The following is a 17,336-nucleotide window of genomic DNA, read 5'->3' on the forward strand; positions in this document are numbered from 1 at the left end:
AACTTACTGACAATTGTATGACCCTATTATTGGTGCATTCACTTATTGATTCAACAATTATTTGAGTTCACGTTGCATAAATGTAGAAGGTAATAATATTGGAAAAGTGCTTCAAGAGAATTACACCAACAGGGCTGTAAAGTGTGGGAGAGGAGTGAATTTGGCAGAAGTTTCACATAGAAGTTACCTGGTGATCAAAACGTAACGATCTGGGCAAAGGTAAGTGGCACCCGAGGCAGGTCTGACACGGTGGCTGAACACTGCTATGCTTGGACGTAGTTGTATCCATATGAGTGGGAGCTCCTGTGGGTAATTTTAATAAAAATCTAATTAATTAATTAGAATTAAAAATACAATAGCCACAGTCCTCTACTAACTACAGAAAATTGCACATCACCTCTCTGGGTTTTAATATCTTCTTTATAAAATAAGAGGCTTGTATTAGGAAAAGAAATTTGTTTTAACGTTTGTTCATTATTGAGAGAGAGAAAGAGCATGAATGGAGGAGGGGCAGAGAGAGGGGGGGACAGAGGATCTGAAATGGGTGCCGTGCTAACAGCAGCGATCACGATAAGCCTTGAGATCATGACCTGAACCAAAGTCAGACACTCAACCTACTGAGCCACCCAGGCTCCCCTAGAGAACTTTTAATCCTAAATTCCCAAAAGTCAAACAGAGGAAGTAAAACTGTATGTGCTGGACACCCTGTTTCCTTCATGTGGTTTTTTTTTTTTTAATTTTTTAACGTTTATTTATTTTTGAGATAGAGAGAAAGAGAAAATGGGGAAGGGACAGAGAGAGAGGGAGACACAGACTCTGAAGCAGGCTCCAGACCCCATGCTGTCAGCACAGAGCCTGACGTGAGCTCAGACCCACAAACCGTGAGATCATGACCTGAGCCCAAGTTGGACACTTAACCAACTGAGCCACCCAGGTGCCCCTCCCTGACGTGGGGTTTAAGCATTTTCTTTCACTTGCCGCTTCAGAGAACCCAGTGTTCGGTTGTGTTCCATCATTAAATTCTGAGGTCAAAATTCTGAAGTGCTTGAACATGTTCATGAAAATTAAATCCCACAACAGCCTCTAAAAAGGAAGTCCCAACCTGAAGTTACTTTAAGTTGAATATGAATAGGAAAAGTGATATTAAAACTTAGAATTTATTACAGTCAAATAACTTTTGGTGTTTGCACTTTATCTTCACATGCATCCCCTAATTTAAGCTTACTTTAACCTTATGATGTAGCCAGGACAGGACTGTTTCCCAGCTTAGGAAACTGAGAATAAGGAAATTGTAGCATCCAGCTTATGGATCAGGGCTTCACTCACGTTTTAGAATCCCACTCACTGTTCTTTCACAAAGTCCTGGAATTACCCCAGTTCTAAACATCATCTTAAGTGAGGACACCAAATATAAATAATGTTCTTGTCAGAAAACACAGTTTGTGAACACAGAGATGTTAATGCTACTGTGACCCATGCTTTAAATAGACTGTAGGAGATGGTTTCATTTTTCATTTAGACAATGTATGAGATGTTCATTCTGAAGAGGTTCTGTCACTAACCAGTTGTATGACTTGTCCAAGCCATTAAGTCTGTCCAAGTCTTGGTGTTTTGTTACGTATTGTCATTGAACCAGAACTCACTGACATCTACACGATTTCCAGCTGTAAAATTCTAGAATCCTGAGGTTCTCAAATGTTTATTTCTTGCTTTATTATTTTTATTTTTGTTAAAAGATTTATTTATTTTTTATTTATTTTTGAGAAAGAGAGCAAGCGTGCACGTGCACGAGCAGGGGAGGGGCAGAGAGAGGGAGAGAGAGAATCCCAAACAGGCTCTGCACTGTCAACACAGAGCCCCACCTGGGGCTCAATCTCAGGAACCGGTGAGATCATGACCTGAGCAGAAACCAAGAGTCGGGTGCAGAACCCACCAAGCCACCCAGGCACCCCTATTTTTCTTGTTATCAAACCAAGTGATACCAGGGGAGATGGCAACTTTAACAATGAAAAGTCTGCCATATGCAAGGAAAGGGTATTCACCTGGCCCACCAATAGCCTCTCTGTAAGTAGTAACAGTTTTGCAGGATCGTTCTTGCCATCGTGTCTGCCATCACACCTAAAGCCATTCCTTTCTCTCTCTCTCTCTCTCTCTCTCTCTCTCTCTCTCTCTCTGGGTTTTTGTTTTTGTTTTTGTTTTGAGAGAGAGAGAGACAGAGAGAGAGGCTCTCATGCCTGTGTGGTAGCTGCAGGATTCAGCCTAGGGGCCAAGAAACTGAATGTGCCTTTGAACAAATGCACTTCTTCAAGGAAAAAGGTTGTTGGGTATATTCCCAGCCTTTGCTGGCAGTTGACTTTCTCAAAGTGGTGAGCAGGCCATCAAGGAGAGACTATTTTTTTTAATTTTTTTTTTTATATTTATTTATTTTTGAGAAACAGAGAGAGACAAAGCGTGAGCGGGGGAGGGGCAGAGAGAGAAGGAGACACAGAATCTGAAGCAGGCTACAGGCTCTGAGCAAGCCATCAGCACACAGCCTGATGTGGGGCTTGAACGCACAAACTGTGAGATCACGGCCTGAGCCGAAGGTCGGACGCTCCACCGACTGAGCCACCCAGGTGCCCCAAGGAGGGACTATTTTTTTTAAAACAGTTTCTCTGAGAGGATATGACTACAACAAAGACAATTAAAAAAAAAAAACAAAAAAAAACAGTGAGCTTTTTGGAAATATGTATTACAATTTTCCAAAGCGCTGACCTAGCAATTGCTATTCTGAAAAACGACTTCAAGAATATCTTTTTATACAAAGCATTTTCTGGATAGTGATGTTCAGGACAGTATTATTTATGAACAAAAATAGATGGAAATAATGCCCATCATTATGGAAATAGTTGTATAAAATATAACATACATTCTCCTTTGATATTATGTGGTCATGTAATCAAGAAAGGAAATAGTTCTGATAGATTGTCAAAACAACAAAACACAATATTAAAAAGTGTAATTAAAAATATTTGGAAAGTTAAAAAGTGCATTAGCAAAACAAATACATATAAGAAAGAATGATTAACAACGACCATGTTAGGCTGATAAGCCTTCCAGTAATTTTTATTATCACTTTTTCTCTACTTCTATATATTCCAAATTTTCTCTGGTGGTAATAACTATTACTTTAGTTTGGGGCACCTGGGTGGCTCAGTCGGTTAAATCCCCAAGTTCGGCTCAGGTTGTGATCTTGCCATTCATGGGTTTGAGCCCCATGTCCGACTCTTTACTGACAGCTCAGAACCTGGAGCCTGCTTCAAATTCTGTGTCTCCCTGTCTCTCTCTGCCCCTCCCCCCCCATGCTCTGTCTCTCTCAAAAACAAAAATAAACATCCAAAAAAATTTTTTAATAAAAAATAAAAACATATATCCAATGGCTGGATGACTATTCATGGCATCATCCAAAAAAATTTTTTAATAAAAAATAAAAACATATATCCAATGGCTGGATGACTATTCATGGCATCTGAAATGGCCTGTGAATGTATACCTGACTTCTGATTACAACATTGACACTAGTCTTGTTACAGGAAGTAACTACTCCAGGCTCCCATTTTCTCAAAAGGAAAGTAAACTAGGTAAACTGGAATTTTAGTGGTTATTTGGCAAAGCAGTCAGCTAGCTGAGAAAGAAGCCAAGTTGTCTCCTCCAGCCCCTTTCACGGCCTTCTTCCTAGTCCTGGAGCCCAGATGCGTGTGTGCTGTAGACCAGAGTTCTTGCACACACTCTGCTAGTGTGCATGTCTTACAGGTCTGTCCTTGACTAGATCTTTCCATAGATGCCGAACAGAATACAACGCACACCTCGTCCAACACACAGCTGCTGCATGAGACAATTTCTTCCTAAGCATGGGAAATTTTTTCATACAGCTCAATTTATGGAAATCACTTATTCATTCAAAAAGCAATTGCTGAGTTCCTAGTAGGGGCCGTATATTGTGCTAGGGTAGATAGAAAGATAAGCCAAATCAAAATCCTTTTTTCAGAGAACAGTGTAGGGGTAAATCACACACTCTGCATAAATACAAGTGGGTACAGGGCACAGGAGAGACCCAGTTCGAGGGCTGTGGAAGCCAGAAGCAGTGTTGTGTGAAAGGTCAATGGCATTAGAAAGGGCCTGACTGAATTTATGGTCTGGCTCCTTCCACCCCAGCTCTGCATATATGCTAGACTTTCAGATTGCCAATTCTCTCTCTTTTCTACATGAAATTGTCTAGTGCACAGAGTTTCCACAGTACTTTCTAGGTACTTTGAAAATCCCAGCGATAAATACGGACTCAACACAAAAGCTTCCAGGAAGCTGTCTTGTTGGCCCATCTTAGAGCAGGCAATAAAGAAAACACATTAAATAGCATGGAACGCTCTGGGGATTGCAGCCCCCTGCCTCCTAATCCCTCAGTCCTTTCTCCCTTTATTGACTGACTAGTCACACATTTAGCCTTCGCATCACACTTAGCCAACCATTAGAGCAAAAGAAATGACTTTCCTGCAAGGGGGCCGGGTGGGGGTCTGCTGGGGATACTCACTCTTGGAGATAGAAAGTTACAGGGACACAGGGTAATTAGGGTCCAGTGCTTTAAGGGATAAATCTTGTTTTTCTTCCTAGCTTTGTCTGTTTGTAACCTAAGGTCAACTGAAGTTAATTCTTTTCGTTGGTGCTTGAGAAAACTCTTTCAGACTGTATTTTTAGGCACAATCTTGATTCCAACTTAAAAAAAAGCCCTCAAAACAGTTACTTGACCCCCTTTAACTTATAGGTGCCTTCTCATTGTTTTTTTATCACCCAGACAGACATTACTCTTCCTACAATTTTGGCCTAACTATTCAAGTTAGCTTAACTTCCACCTCTGTTGTTAGCATTTCTTTGAACAACTTGAATGTCTCTTATTTCCCTAAAAAAAAAAAAAAAAGTATATATTCTTTCTAGAGAATTTCTTCTTAGGTACCTTTCCAACCACTTTCAGTCACATCAGAAAATGACCTTTCTCTTTTCCACTTGTTATTCTATCTACCCTGTTCTCTGAGCTGCCACTCACTAACATCTGTATTAGAGCAATCTAGGATATGATTTTCTTTATGACACTAAGTACATTCTTGTACTGAGAACCCAAGAGAGAGTCTACTATCTTCACACCAACAATATTTATTTTTATTTCATATATATAATGTTTATTTTTGAGACAGAGAGAGAGAGAGAGAGAGAGAGACAGAGCATGAGCGGGGGAGGGGCAGAGAGAGGAGACACAGAATCTGAAGCAGGCTCCAGGCTTCAAGCTGTCAGCAGAGTGGGACATGGGGCTCGAATCCACAAACCATGAGATCATGACCTGAGCTGAAGTTGGACGCTTAACTGACTGAGCTACCCAGGCGCCCCTGAAGTTTCTTTTCCAAAGAATTACCTGGGAGACTAAGTACCAGGACAGACTACGAACGAGGTGTTGAAGCCACTGAGAAAATCATTCATTCATTCATTCATTCATTCATTCATTTGTGGATACCTTCAGAGCACCGTGCTAGAACATACGGACAGAGTGGTGAAGGCAGAGTAGATCCCTATTCTAGCACAGCAGCTGAAACCAACAGGGAGTGAAATTATCAGAGATGATCCTGTACATAGTCCTCTTCAGATAACTAACCAGGCTAATGGTGGAGGTGATATAGAAGTCTAAGCATGGCACAGGGAAAACTCAGCCCTAACTTCTCACATCTTTGGGAAATTTAGATTGATATAGGCCAAGAAGTGACGTGATAGATACATGGTATCATCTGGAGAGTCCATTTTCCATAATGATGAAGACATGGAAGATATCTTTACAGAAAAAGTGTCTATTCACAAAGCATTGGAAGGAGAAAAGAGAGGGTGGTAAAGTGGGTGAGGAAAGACACAACTACAAAAATCCCCACGCTCTGACCATAGGGCTCTAAGTGGAGAATGCCATGGATGTTGGGCCAAGTTTGGGGCCACAGGAAGATGAAAACTTGTGCTGTTCTTGTTGGTTATCATGCACAGGCTGCAAGATGCAATGTTATTAACATTCCAAAGGCCAAAGTCCAACTGAAGGAGCTCAGGTGACTACACCATCACGCACCAGCTGCAGGGTGTAGGTGAGGCATCTAACCTCTATAAGCCTCAGTGTCCTTGTGTGTAAAACAGAGACCAGGGACAGCTGGGTAGCTCAGTCAGTTAAGTGTCTGACTTTGGCTCAGGTCATGTTCTTGCGGTTTGTGGGTTTTAGCCCCACATTGAGCTCTGTGCTGACAGCTCAGAGCCTGGAACTTGCTTCGGGATTCTGTGTCTGCCGTTCTCTCTGCCCCTCCCCCACTTGCACTCTGTCTCTCCGTCTCTCTCAAAAATAAATAAAACATTAAAAAAATTTAAAACAGAGATCATAATTGTACCAATGTGATCTCATTTCAAGTTTCTTAAGTTTATTTTGAGAGAGAGTGAGGGAGAGGCAGAAAGAGAGGGAGAGAGGGAATCCCAAGCAGGCTCCTCACTGTCAGCACAGAACCCGATGTGGGGCTCAAACTCACAAACTACGAGATCAAGACCTGAGCCAAAGTCAGATGCTTAACCGACTGAGCCACCCAGGCACCCCCCGAGTCTGATCTCATTTTAGTGAGGATTATATAAGATTGTGCCTATAAAGTGCTTCACTGAATGCCTGGTTCATATAGTAAGTATCAATAAAAGTTTGCAGGTATTGTAAGTTGTTGGGGAATGAAATGAGACCCTCGAGATGCTAATCTTTGAGGGGTCAAGGATGCTAAGTAAAGTGGAGGTACACAAGATTTAGAGTCATGAAGACACATGAATGAAAGGATAAGAGCAAAGAATTAGAAAATATTCAACCCCCTCAGTGTGGAAAATTGACTCTAACCCATTTTACTCATGTCTAACCTGATTCAACCTTTTCATTATTTCTTTTCTTTTCTTTTCTTTTCTTTTCTTTTCTTTTCTTTTCTTTTCTTTTCTCTTCTTTTCTTTCCTCTTCTTTTCTTTTTTTTTTTCGGTCATAAGTACTTCCCCCTCCCAACAGAATATAAAAACTAGAATTCCTTTGGGATGGGAGTCTGAGAGAGGGCGGGAAGGTTGGAAACACACTACTTGTGTTTGAGGGTACCAACCTTGTCCTAATATTTGTGAGATGTACCTTACTGGATTTCTCCTCAGCAAAGAAAATACTCCACAGTTTAAGGAAACAACAAGTGCCACATTCACCTCACGTTGCCAGTGATCCCTCGTTAATGAAATAGTTTGCCATTCCAATGGGAAAATTCTTTCTAAAACTTACTCTTGGTTCCATCACACAAACCACAAAACAGAGAATTGCCTCCTTCTGCATTTAGCCATTTGCTTTAAATGTTTTTCCTTTCTTTTCTTTTTTTCTTTTTCTTTTCGTTTTTTTTCTTCTTTTTCGTTTCTTTTTTTTTTTCTTTTTTATTTTTCTTTGCTTTAAAAATAGTTCTCACCACCCTTTGGAAAGATCTACCAACTGCAGTAAGAATGAGTCTTGATTTTTAATGAGCTGGATTTTAAAGAGATGAACTCAAGTATAGTTTGAATTATTTTAGAAATTTTGCTTTGTTGATTGACACACTATTTAACTTGCCACCATATTGCTTCTAGGAATCTCTTTTTTTGCTTTTAGGAATCACTTTTAGGAATCTTTTATAACCTGTCTCCTTGCCCTCATTAGATCTTTACAGATGTCACTAACACTTAGAGGCATTGCCGCCTATAGACAGGCAGACAGCTATTTCTCTGCAAGCTGTTTTAGTTTGACTCCGATCGATAGGCTTATCTTTGCTTCTATTCAATTATCTTTTTTAGAAACAATAGAATTCTTCATCTCTGAGACATAGTGGATGAAAGGGCACACTGTCTTGACCTGATGCTTCTTTTATTTCAGAAAACCCATTTTCTAATCACTTTTCCTTGTACCCAAGTGGGTGTTTTTTCCCTACGTTTTATAATTTGTCACCATTTGCATTTTTGGTGGATTGTTTTGAGTTGAGTTTTCTGATAAGAAGGTTGTGGTTATTGATCAGTCACTATCAGTTATGGTACCAGGCCAGTGAAAAGTACCCTTCTTTCTTGACTGCATTTAGAAGTGCTCATTTTTTACTCAAAAGAGGTGATCCAACTAGAATCTACTTGGGTTTAGTAAGAGAAAACAAACAAGCAAAAAACATTTGAAAACAAAGGCTTATTCTTTTTTAACTGAGAAAACATCCTATCAGATTCTGTACTGTTAAATAGTTAACATTGATCGTATTGGGGGTAAAAAAAGATTGTGTTGCTTAAAGTCTTCTCTTGAGTCAACCTACCTTCTCAGCTCCAAAAAGTGTGTGTGTGTGGGGGGGGGATGATTTTATTAACACTTTTAAGTTCTAGATAGTTATTTGACTATTTTATGGCCAGCTTTAGGGATGATGCTCAAAATTTGGAGACTAGATATGAACAGAAAGCTACCAATGAGAAAGAATGGAGAAATTGGTCGTAAGTGCCCATGAACACACTCTCATGCTTTCCCTTACAGGCACATGATTGAACTTATCCAGGTAACATCCCATCAGGTATCTCCACTGCTTTAAAAAGTCACTGTAATTTCCACATGGCTTACCAAGGGATAAATTGTGGTATAGAGAGAAAGAAGTAGGAGGTTATTTCCTAAGATTCTGACCTTGAGGTCTCGGCCTTTATCCTTGATTTCCTCTCATACCAGTCCTCAATGAAATATATTTAGTACACATTCATCTTCTTTTAATGCAGTTTTCTTTGCTGAAATAGTGTAAAGGACACCAAAAAGAGTTGGAAGATTGTGTTCTCTGGAGGCCTGTTTTTGTGACCTTGAGTGAGAGTTGATTTTTCTGGCCAAGGTTTCTTCACTTCTAGGTGAACATAATCATAGCTACTCTGGAGGCTCAAATGGAACGTCTGGGGGCATGTTTTGTACTTTGCAATATGCACCTTAGTAGGATTTTTATTGTTGTTTGTTTTGTTTTGGCCTCCCTTCTTCCTCCACCCCCCCCCCCCCCCAGCGCCATAGAGAAATGCTGAGGCTGCGTGGGAGGAAGTGAGAGCCATCTGGTGAGGATGACACATGAAGACCATATTTGTCGAATGACTTCTCCTTTTCAATTCTGCTACTTACCAGTTTCTCCTTGGACTTCTGAGAGTGTTCCCTCTGTGTGTTTTGTCCCTCTGCTGCTTGGGAGATACAAGTCTATTGATGACAAATGGGTGGGGGAATTTAGGCTATAGGATAAAGGAGAAAGAATGAAGTCTTTGAAGATGAGTTTGAATCCACTTTGACCTTAAACAAGCTACATCATGACTGAACCTTTTTTGTCACACTGAGTTGTTGAAGGGATTAGAGATGACACATTACATGTGTACCCTAGTACACAGAAGGGCTGGATAAATGGGTGGTTAGTACCCACCTGCTTATTACTATCACTATTTGAAAAAAAAAAAAGGCAGTATTTTCTGCACACAGGATACTCACTAAATTTTATTTTCCTTAGTGTACAGAGATGGGCTTTTAGAACAGGAATGGTCTTTAGAGGCAATCTAGCAAGTGACATCGAATTTGGTTGTTAATTTTACAGATGAGGAAACTAAAGCCCTAGAACTAAAAGTCATCCTTTTCCTTTAAAATATATAAGTAACCCCAAATCTTGGACTAGAAAGCCAAAGTCACAATCAGACTCTTTCCATGATAATATAGTATTTAATAATGCCCGGTCTTTATTTTCTGGTTTCATCCTGGATTCTAGACCCAACCAAATGTACCTGTTGTCCTCTGACCCTCATGTACCTGATTACTGAGAAGCTTGGTCAGTCCATCTTCAATGGTTTCCTCAGGCTTATAAAACCCTGGCCTTCCATTCATATATGTTCTTTTTTGGCATCCTATCCTGGACACAACCCTACTGAGATGCCTTTTTATTATATATGTATATATATTTTAGTTACTTACCAAATGCATTTATAGTAATATACTCCTGTACATTTGTAACAGAGGACAGTTCTGATGAACACAGACACGTCCTCTCATATTCTAGGTAAAAGAATCATGTGAAATTAAAATAAAAATTTTATTTAGAAGAGTAATCTTGAGTATCTGTACACTTATTCTAACAGCCTTGCTCATCCCTCAAAATATTCTGGGAACTCCTTGCATTCTCTGGCTTGAGGAATGACTATGATGAGAAGAAGAGCTTTTTTGGGAGGTAAGGAGACTGATAACATTAGAAAGCAGATTCCAGAATCCTAAGTTCACACTCTCTCTCATGAAGTCTTTATTCTAGAGTCACAAAGATACTCCCCAAAATATTCCCCTCCCTACCAGGTGCCAATGATCCCTATTCTGGTTCTTCCCAGTAACTGCTTTCAGTGCTTTTCCTGCTTCCATGGCTGCAGTTTTACATTATAGAACAGGTCCTGTGTGGCAGGGATGATACTAGGTGCTCTACAAATGTTGTCTCATTTGATTTTTGTGAGGATTATTGGTTTATGCATGCAAAGCACACAAAATTGCTCTCTAGTGGCACAGAATATTAGCACTGAGAAGACTTATTGATAACAATGCTTCCCTCCCTAGAAATCCAGTATCTTTAATTTTTTGGCAGTAATTCTCCCTCCCTGCTTCTTGGACCTTCCTCGTCACCTTGTTAAAAACCCCAAGGGGGGGCGCCTGGGTGGCTTAGTCGGTTGAGCAGCCGACTTCGGCTCAGGTCATGATCTCGCGGTCCGTGAGTTCGAGCCCCGCGTTGGGCTCTGTGCTGACAGCTCAGAGCCTGGAGCCTATTTCAGAATCTGTGTCTCCCTCTGTCTGATCCTCCCCCGTTCATGCTCTGTCTCTCTCTGTCTCAAAAATAAATAAACATTAAAAAAAAATTAAAAAAAAAAAAACCCAAGGGTCGTCAGCTGCTTCCTCCGCCCCTGCCATCTCTCCAAAGGTCCCTGGGCACCACTGCTTGACCTCTTCCTTAGAAAGTTTCTTCTAATACCTCCATCTTTTTACTTGTAATTCATTCCTGGTTTAAGAAGAAATGTACTGCTGACTGAGAAAGTGTGGCAGTTGGGGGAAAATGAGACTTAGGTGTTAAATAAATCTAAGCTCAAATCTTGGTTCTGTCACAGTTGGCACGATCTTAGGCCAGTTAAATCATTTGACAATAATAATCATTAATGTCACAGAACCCTTACTGATTGTTATAGACGAGGCATTAAGTTAGGTGATTTAAGTGGGTTATCTCAATCTGCTCTCTGGTTTTTAATCTCTGTTTTCAAAAATGAAGACAAATATGCAGGTATTGTTGAGGAGTGGTAAAAATTGACCGGGTACCATCAGGATCCTGAAGAGTGGAAAACGTATTCTGTGCCCCAGCATGTGGAAATCAGGGAAATGGAAATTGATTTGAAAAACGTATGTGACCAAAATTGTGGAAAAAGGAAAGTCTGCTGAAAAAGATACCTCTTTCTCTCTGTGCAATCGAGGACAAATGGAAAAATGAAGAACCAACTGCATTAAGAATAAGAGCGAGGCATGTGCAGAATTTTAGAATTGGACCTAAGAGAGCAGAGGGTCATGTATGAAAGAAATAATTCACTCTGCCAGGGTCTTCTCTGCTGGTGCTATCTTCTTTCATAAGCTATCAGGTAATTAATTACGTTTTCTCCTTTATATGCTCACAGGCACTAAGAATACCATGGATCCCACACAATTACAGAAAAGTTTCATTCCAGGAGGACAAAGGGGACGTTTCCTTCTGACTTATATTGAGGCATCCATGATGACTGTGGACAAAGATGAGCATAAACTTTTATGGGTGGGCACCAGGCCATTTCTTTTCTAGAGGGTCTATAAGATATTTTCCCTGTTCATTTTGATGCAAGAAGCTATCTGTTCTGTAGGACTGACTCTTTTGGCAACACATGAGAATTACCAGTGATTATGGCTTTTGCTACTCTCTATAGTAACTCCCCTCATTTCCTTCAGTCTTTATATATGACCTGCTGTAAATATTGACAGTTATGTTGTTGGAAAAAATAACACAGGGCAGCTTTTCTTAAGCTCCAAACTGCATTTCGTGGTTAATTGATTGGCCAGCTGGCCCTGCCGTCTCTTGACCTCTACAAGAGCCAGCAAGATTGATGGTTTCAACAGCCTTTCACGGTGCACTGAAGCATTCAGATCCATCTTTTGTTATTTGGGAAACACTAAGTTCTTATGTAGCACATTATTTAGATGGATTCCGGGGCTGATGAGTTGGGAGGCAGGCAAATGCCCAACTGGAAGACAATGTCTGTAGATCAAAGGAGCTGAAGAGACAGAGAGTTCATAAAATGTGAATACAATTCCAGGGGAGGATTGATGATTATGGAAGCAGAAAGCCAATCAAGTTAAATATTCATTCCAGCAACAAGTCCGATCGCCTCACTGAGACCCATCCCTCCACGAAGTTTCCTCAGCTTTTCAAGGTCTACACAAGGAAAGAACAAAGCCGTGAAGGATGCTCTCATTCCGGAAAGCCGGCTGCAAGATGGCATGAATCAGAGGTCAGCAACTACCACTGAGAGTTCATCGCATTCGACCCATAAAGAATAAGTCTCAAACTCCAGTTCTGCAGGAGTGGTTTAGTGTCATCAACACCACTGAGCCCTAATGAATGTGACAATGTAGGATTATTGGGTCATTTCCTCAGAAACTTTTTTTCTCCCTAGAAATAAAACAGAACTGAAACTCATGTCCTAAATGTTCCATTTAGATTTTCACATATGAATGTCATGGATCAGGTGATAGAAAGGTAGATTAACAGGAAAGACCCTGGAAGATAGTGTCTTATTTCAAGAGCATAATCATAATATTATGATTACAAAACACTAGATGTCTATGTTTAAAAAAAAAACTGTTGGCTTAATGTTACCGTCTGTGTCTCTCAGTTGCCATTTAAACATCTCAACTTTTAATGACTTTTAGGAGTAGGTAAGGTGGGACAGTGATAGAGGAAGAAAGGATAAAAAGAAACACTGAATCCTAAAAGTAAGGCTGGATGGTTAAGAGTGATTAATTTAGTCTTTGGTCTCTTGCAGTATGTGGTTTAACTCCCTGTACAGTGTAGGGAATAAAATGTCTCAGTTTAGTTGTTGGGTTGAATCTTGTAAAAAATCCTAACTTTGTTCCACTCTATTCCTTTTTGCTTAGCTTGCTGAGTTATCCTGACCAACGACACCGTCCAATACAATAGACACATTGGAGATTTGGAAAATCACAACATGTAATAAATCTGTGTATAATTCTTACCCTCTACAACAATTGAGGAGTTGAAATTGCCTGATCTTTTCAAGTGAATGTTGCCACTTTGACCCAGGCAAGCAAGAAATAAAACAACAATACCAACCAGCAGTTTCAAGCATCCTTGTGCTGCATAATAACTCAGCAGTAGGCTTTGCTAATGGTGTTTATGAGCTGCCAGGCTAGGATTGGCCCTGAGGCAAGGAGGCATTTGCCCAGTGGGCTCCTTCTGTGTGGGGGGCCTTTTTGCAGCCTGGGGGCCCTTTTAGGTGACTCTCAGCAGGAGCGGTCTCTGCAGGCCAAGGCCTTTTGCAGTGAGCTAACTGTGTTCAATTATCACTTTAAGGTCCATGCAGCATTCAGAATGTTTTAGGACACCAATATAATACCATAAAAACTATTATGTAGGGCAGGACCTCCTCTATGCCAGGAGGTCATGGCTGCTGTTTTTTTAGGTATTATTTATTTGAGGCCATCAGTGGAAATTAAACAAACCAAAACCAAAGGTTTCCCAAAGTTTACTCGAGATCATCATATCCTAAAATCAAGTGGCCCTATAAAGTGAAGCTCAGTAACAGTCATCAACCACGGGCCACGAGATGAGTAAAGAAGTAGCTTATATACAAAAGAAGACAAGAATAGAGACACGGTGATGGCTAAACACAGGCAAATGAAGCAGTAATTGAGAGCCAAGCTTTGGACCATGCAAACTGTCTTTGGACCTTAAAATGATACAAAATATTCATGAGTTCACATTAAAGAAGGAAATCAGCAATGCTCAATATACTTTAGGTTTCATTTGACACCCACAACTGAAACTGCCTTTTAGGGGTATGTGTATTCACGTCAGCAAAGAATGTAATTGAGTTTGGAAATTATCTCCAGTGCTACCTGTTCAGACCTGTGATTTCAGCTCCCTGTTGTACTGTTGTGCTGAATTCTACTGGAAAGAGTTCTCATGATGGTATCTGTTTACCAAGGGGCCGTGCCCACATGCTCTAAGGTACTGAGATAAATTGTGAATCTGTACCTAATTCACATAAAACATAATTTTAAGGGAAATACTTGAGAGACAGATCCTGGCTGGGTGCCAGGGAATCTCAGGCAGGTTCCCAGTCTCTGTAACTTGTGGAAGCAATGGAGTCATTGAAATTGAACAAACTGAACCCAATTTATTCGTCATAGTTTAAAGGGGAGGAGAGTGAGGGATGTGGTGCAAACGAGGGGCGGCACACTCGGAGGTCAGAGGATTGTTGCCTTTGATAGCTCTTCACTTATTTTTTCTCCTAATTATTATTTGGTTTTTGGTAAAAGAAAGATACAACTTTTGATATCTCTGTAAGGTCCATCAAGGATGCATGAGATCTGTCCAATATATGTCCAAAATTCTGGTGAGTTTAGAGAGGAGGTGAAAAAAGGATGAGGAAGATTTAAGAAGGTCATTACCCGAATCAGTGAACAAAATCCCATTAGGCCCCGCAATGCAAGGAGGATACATCTGGGGGAAACAGACCCCCAAATCCCAGCCTTTGAGGCGATGGGGCAAGATGGCAGAAGCGATTACTACGAACGCAAGGCAATGTGGGGAGTCATAAAAAGGAGGCACGATTGTGGTCTCCAAGATGGCACACCCGAGGCCCCGTCCGTCTGAGAGGCCGTTTGCAAAGCGGTTCGATTTACGGAGCCTGGAGTCAGGCTGCACCGATACCCATCTCAGCTTTACCACTAACAGCTGCATGACTTTCTCTGCTTTCGTTTGTCGTCTTTACTATGGAGCTGAGAGTAGTCGGGAATAGTTGCTATAAGGATTAACTAAATTGATACAAAGGGCTTAGAACAGGGTCTGGTGGACTTTCTGCTGCATCAGGAAATTGTCTTGATGTTGTCTTCCAGTTGTCCTGAAGACTGAGTTGGACGAGGATAGGGAGGCACATCTCACTCATCAGTGAGAGGTGTCAGTGTCGGTGGGAACACAAGGAAGGAGAAATGCCTGGCCTGCCTGGGACAAGGAGGGGAGGATCAAGACCTCTAACTCAGCCTGAATGTTCTAGTGAGTGCGAGAGCTGGGATCAGGCCATCAAGACCCCTGAATACTAAGACAGGGAGTTTCTTTTTTATTCTCTATGAGAGTTTTCCACATCTCTCTTCCTTTGAAGACAAAAAACGGTGCTGTGTGAGTAACAGATGACTGGGTATGACTGTGAACAGAATTAAGCACCTGTGATCAAATAAAATTCACAACAAAATTGATTTATCACATTAATGATATGCATAGTCAAATAATAACCAGGTCTCCGGAGGAAGAATCCTGATGTATATAAATACTCTTCTCGTGGTCAGCCCAAAACTATCAACGTGACGTCACTGAACAGGGAGTTGGGAAGAGACGCTGGCATATCGTCCGCTCTCCTGAGCAGGCGTGAGTGGGTGCCGGCTGGCAGGAGCAAGCCTCCGCATTGCGCTTGGTCTCCACACGCATAGGATGAGCTCCTTGAAAGCAGTGACTACACCTTATCCTCATATGCCTCACACTAGGCACCTAATAGTTATACTATATATATGTATATGTGTGTAGATGACAAATCATGTGTAGATACATACATGTACAAATACAGATCTGGAAAATGGTTGTGACTGGCATTGCCTTCAGAGAGCCAACCCAAATCCTGGGTTTGTTTTCTTTATTTGTTTCCAGTATCTGTAAATAGCATCCGTGTTGGAGTGTCCCCTGTTTAGTCTTTGCACATGGATGACACATGCCAAAAATCAAAAGCTCCCATATCCTCCTAAACAGGTCTAGGCTGAGGGCCCTGTGCCCCGAGGGCCCTGCTTGCCAGAACCAGCCTGTCTGGACCTTCCTCTATTGTTCTGCTGTGATTAGGAAGGGACAGCTCCGGTGCTGTGGGTCATTCTGTCCCACAACCCAGTCCCTTCCTCATCCACTAGTAAGGAGCAGGGGCAGAGTCCTGACAAGAGGAAATGCATGAGCAGGCAGAAGGAACAGGAAAAGTGAGATCAAGGTCCCAAGCTTCTTTAGAGTGTTGAGACAGGAGGATGGAAGTGGGGGGCCGGGAACAGCTGCAGACAGATGGGCTGAACTAAAGCTCCAAAAACATTCCTCTTCTCAATCAGGAGTTCTCTAAGCCAGGTCGGTGTTAGCACGCGACCCTTGCCATTTACAGCAAGGCAAAGGGGCAAAATGACTAATTTGGGGAAAGTGCTTGATCTAAGGGGAGAGGAGGGTGCGCAATGTGAGACTTAGGCTGTCTCAGTGGCATCATCGTGCAGCCCCCTGCCTTGCATGTGGTACACTCAGTTCATGTCTGGATGACAGTGAGGTAGCTCCAACGGAGCCTGTAACTGTGTATGAATGTGTGTGTGTGTGTGTGTGTGTGTGTGTGTGTGTGTGTGTGTGTGTTGACTAGGGAGATGAGAGAGCATTTTTTTTCCTCAGAGATTCCACTTTTTATAATTCACTGTCCCATTATCTTCCATACATTTCTGGCTAAATCTTGCTTTTCCTCATTTGCAGCCTGGCTGGAGGTGCCCTTTATTCACAGAGGGATAACAGTTTACTCCCTGAGATTAGAACATATTTTAGGAAGACTCCCACAGATTCTCCACGCCTCTTGCCTCCAAAAAGACAGTCACATAGTAAACCAAAAGAATTATCGTGCTAGCAAGGATTTCAAGTAATCTGACCTCTGCCTCCATTTCCAACCTCTTCTCTCACCACGAATGTCATGTTCGCATTCCCCTCTTGTCCCTTACCCTGGATTCAGAGCCATGTGACTATTTCTACTTCCCGTGCTCAGTATGCCCCGCAGTTGCTTATGTCTGAGGCCCCCATCCTGCTCCTTATAAGCCTTTTCTAGAATGTGCTTCTCTCCATCTGCAAACTTATAGTGATCTCTTGTGAAGCTCCTTGAAGGCGGGGTCGGGGACTCTGGCTAGTCTTCTTTGTATTTCTGACTTAAGCACAGGCATG

This window comes from Neofelis nebulosa, chromosome 3, assembly GCF_028018385.1.
Source record: "Neofelis nebulosa isolate mNeoNeb1 chromosome 3, mNeoNeb1.pri, whole genome shotgun sequence".
NCBI lineage: Eukaryota > Metazoa > Chordata > Mammalia > Carnivora > Felidae > Neofelis > Neofelis nebulosa.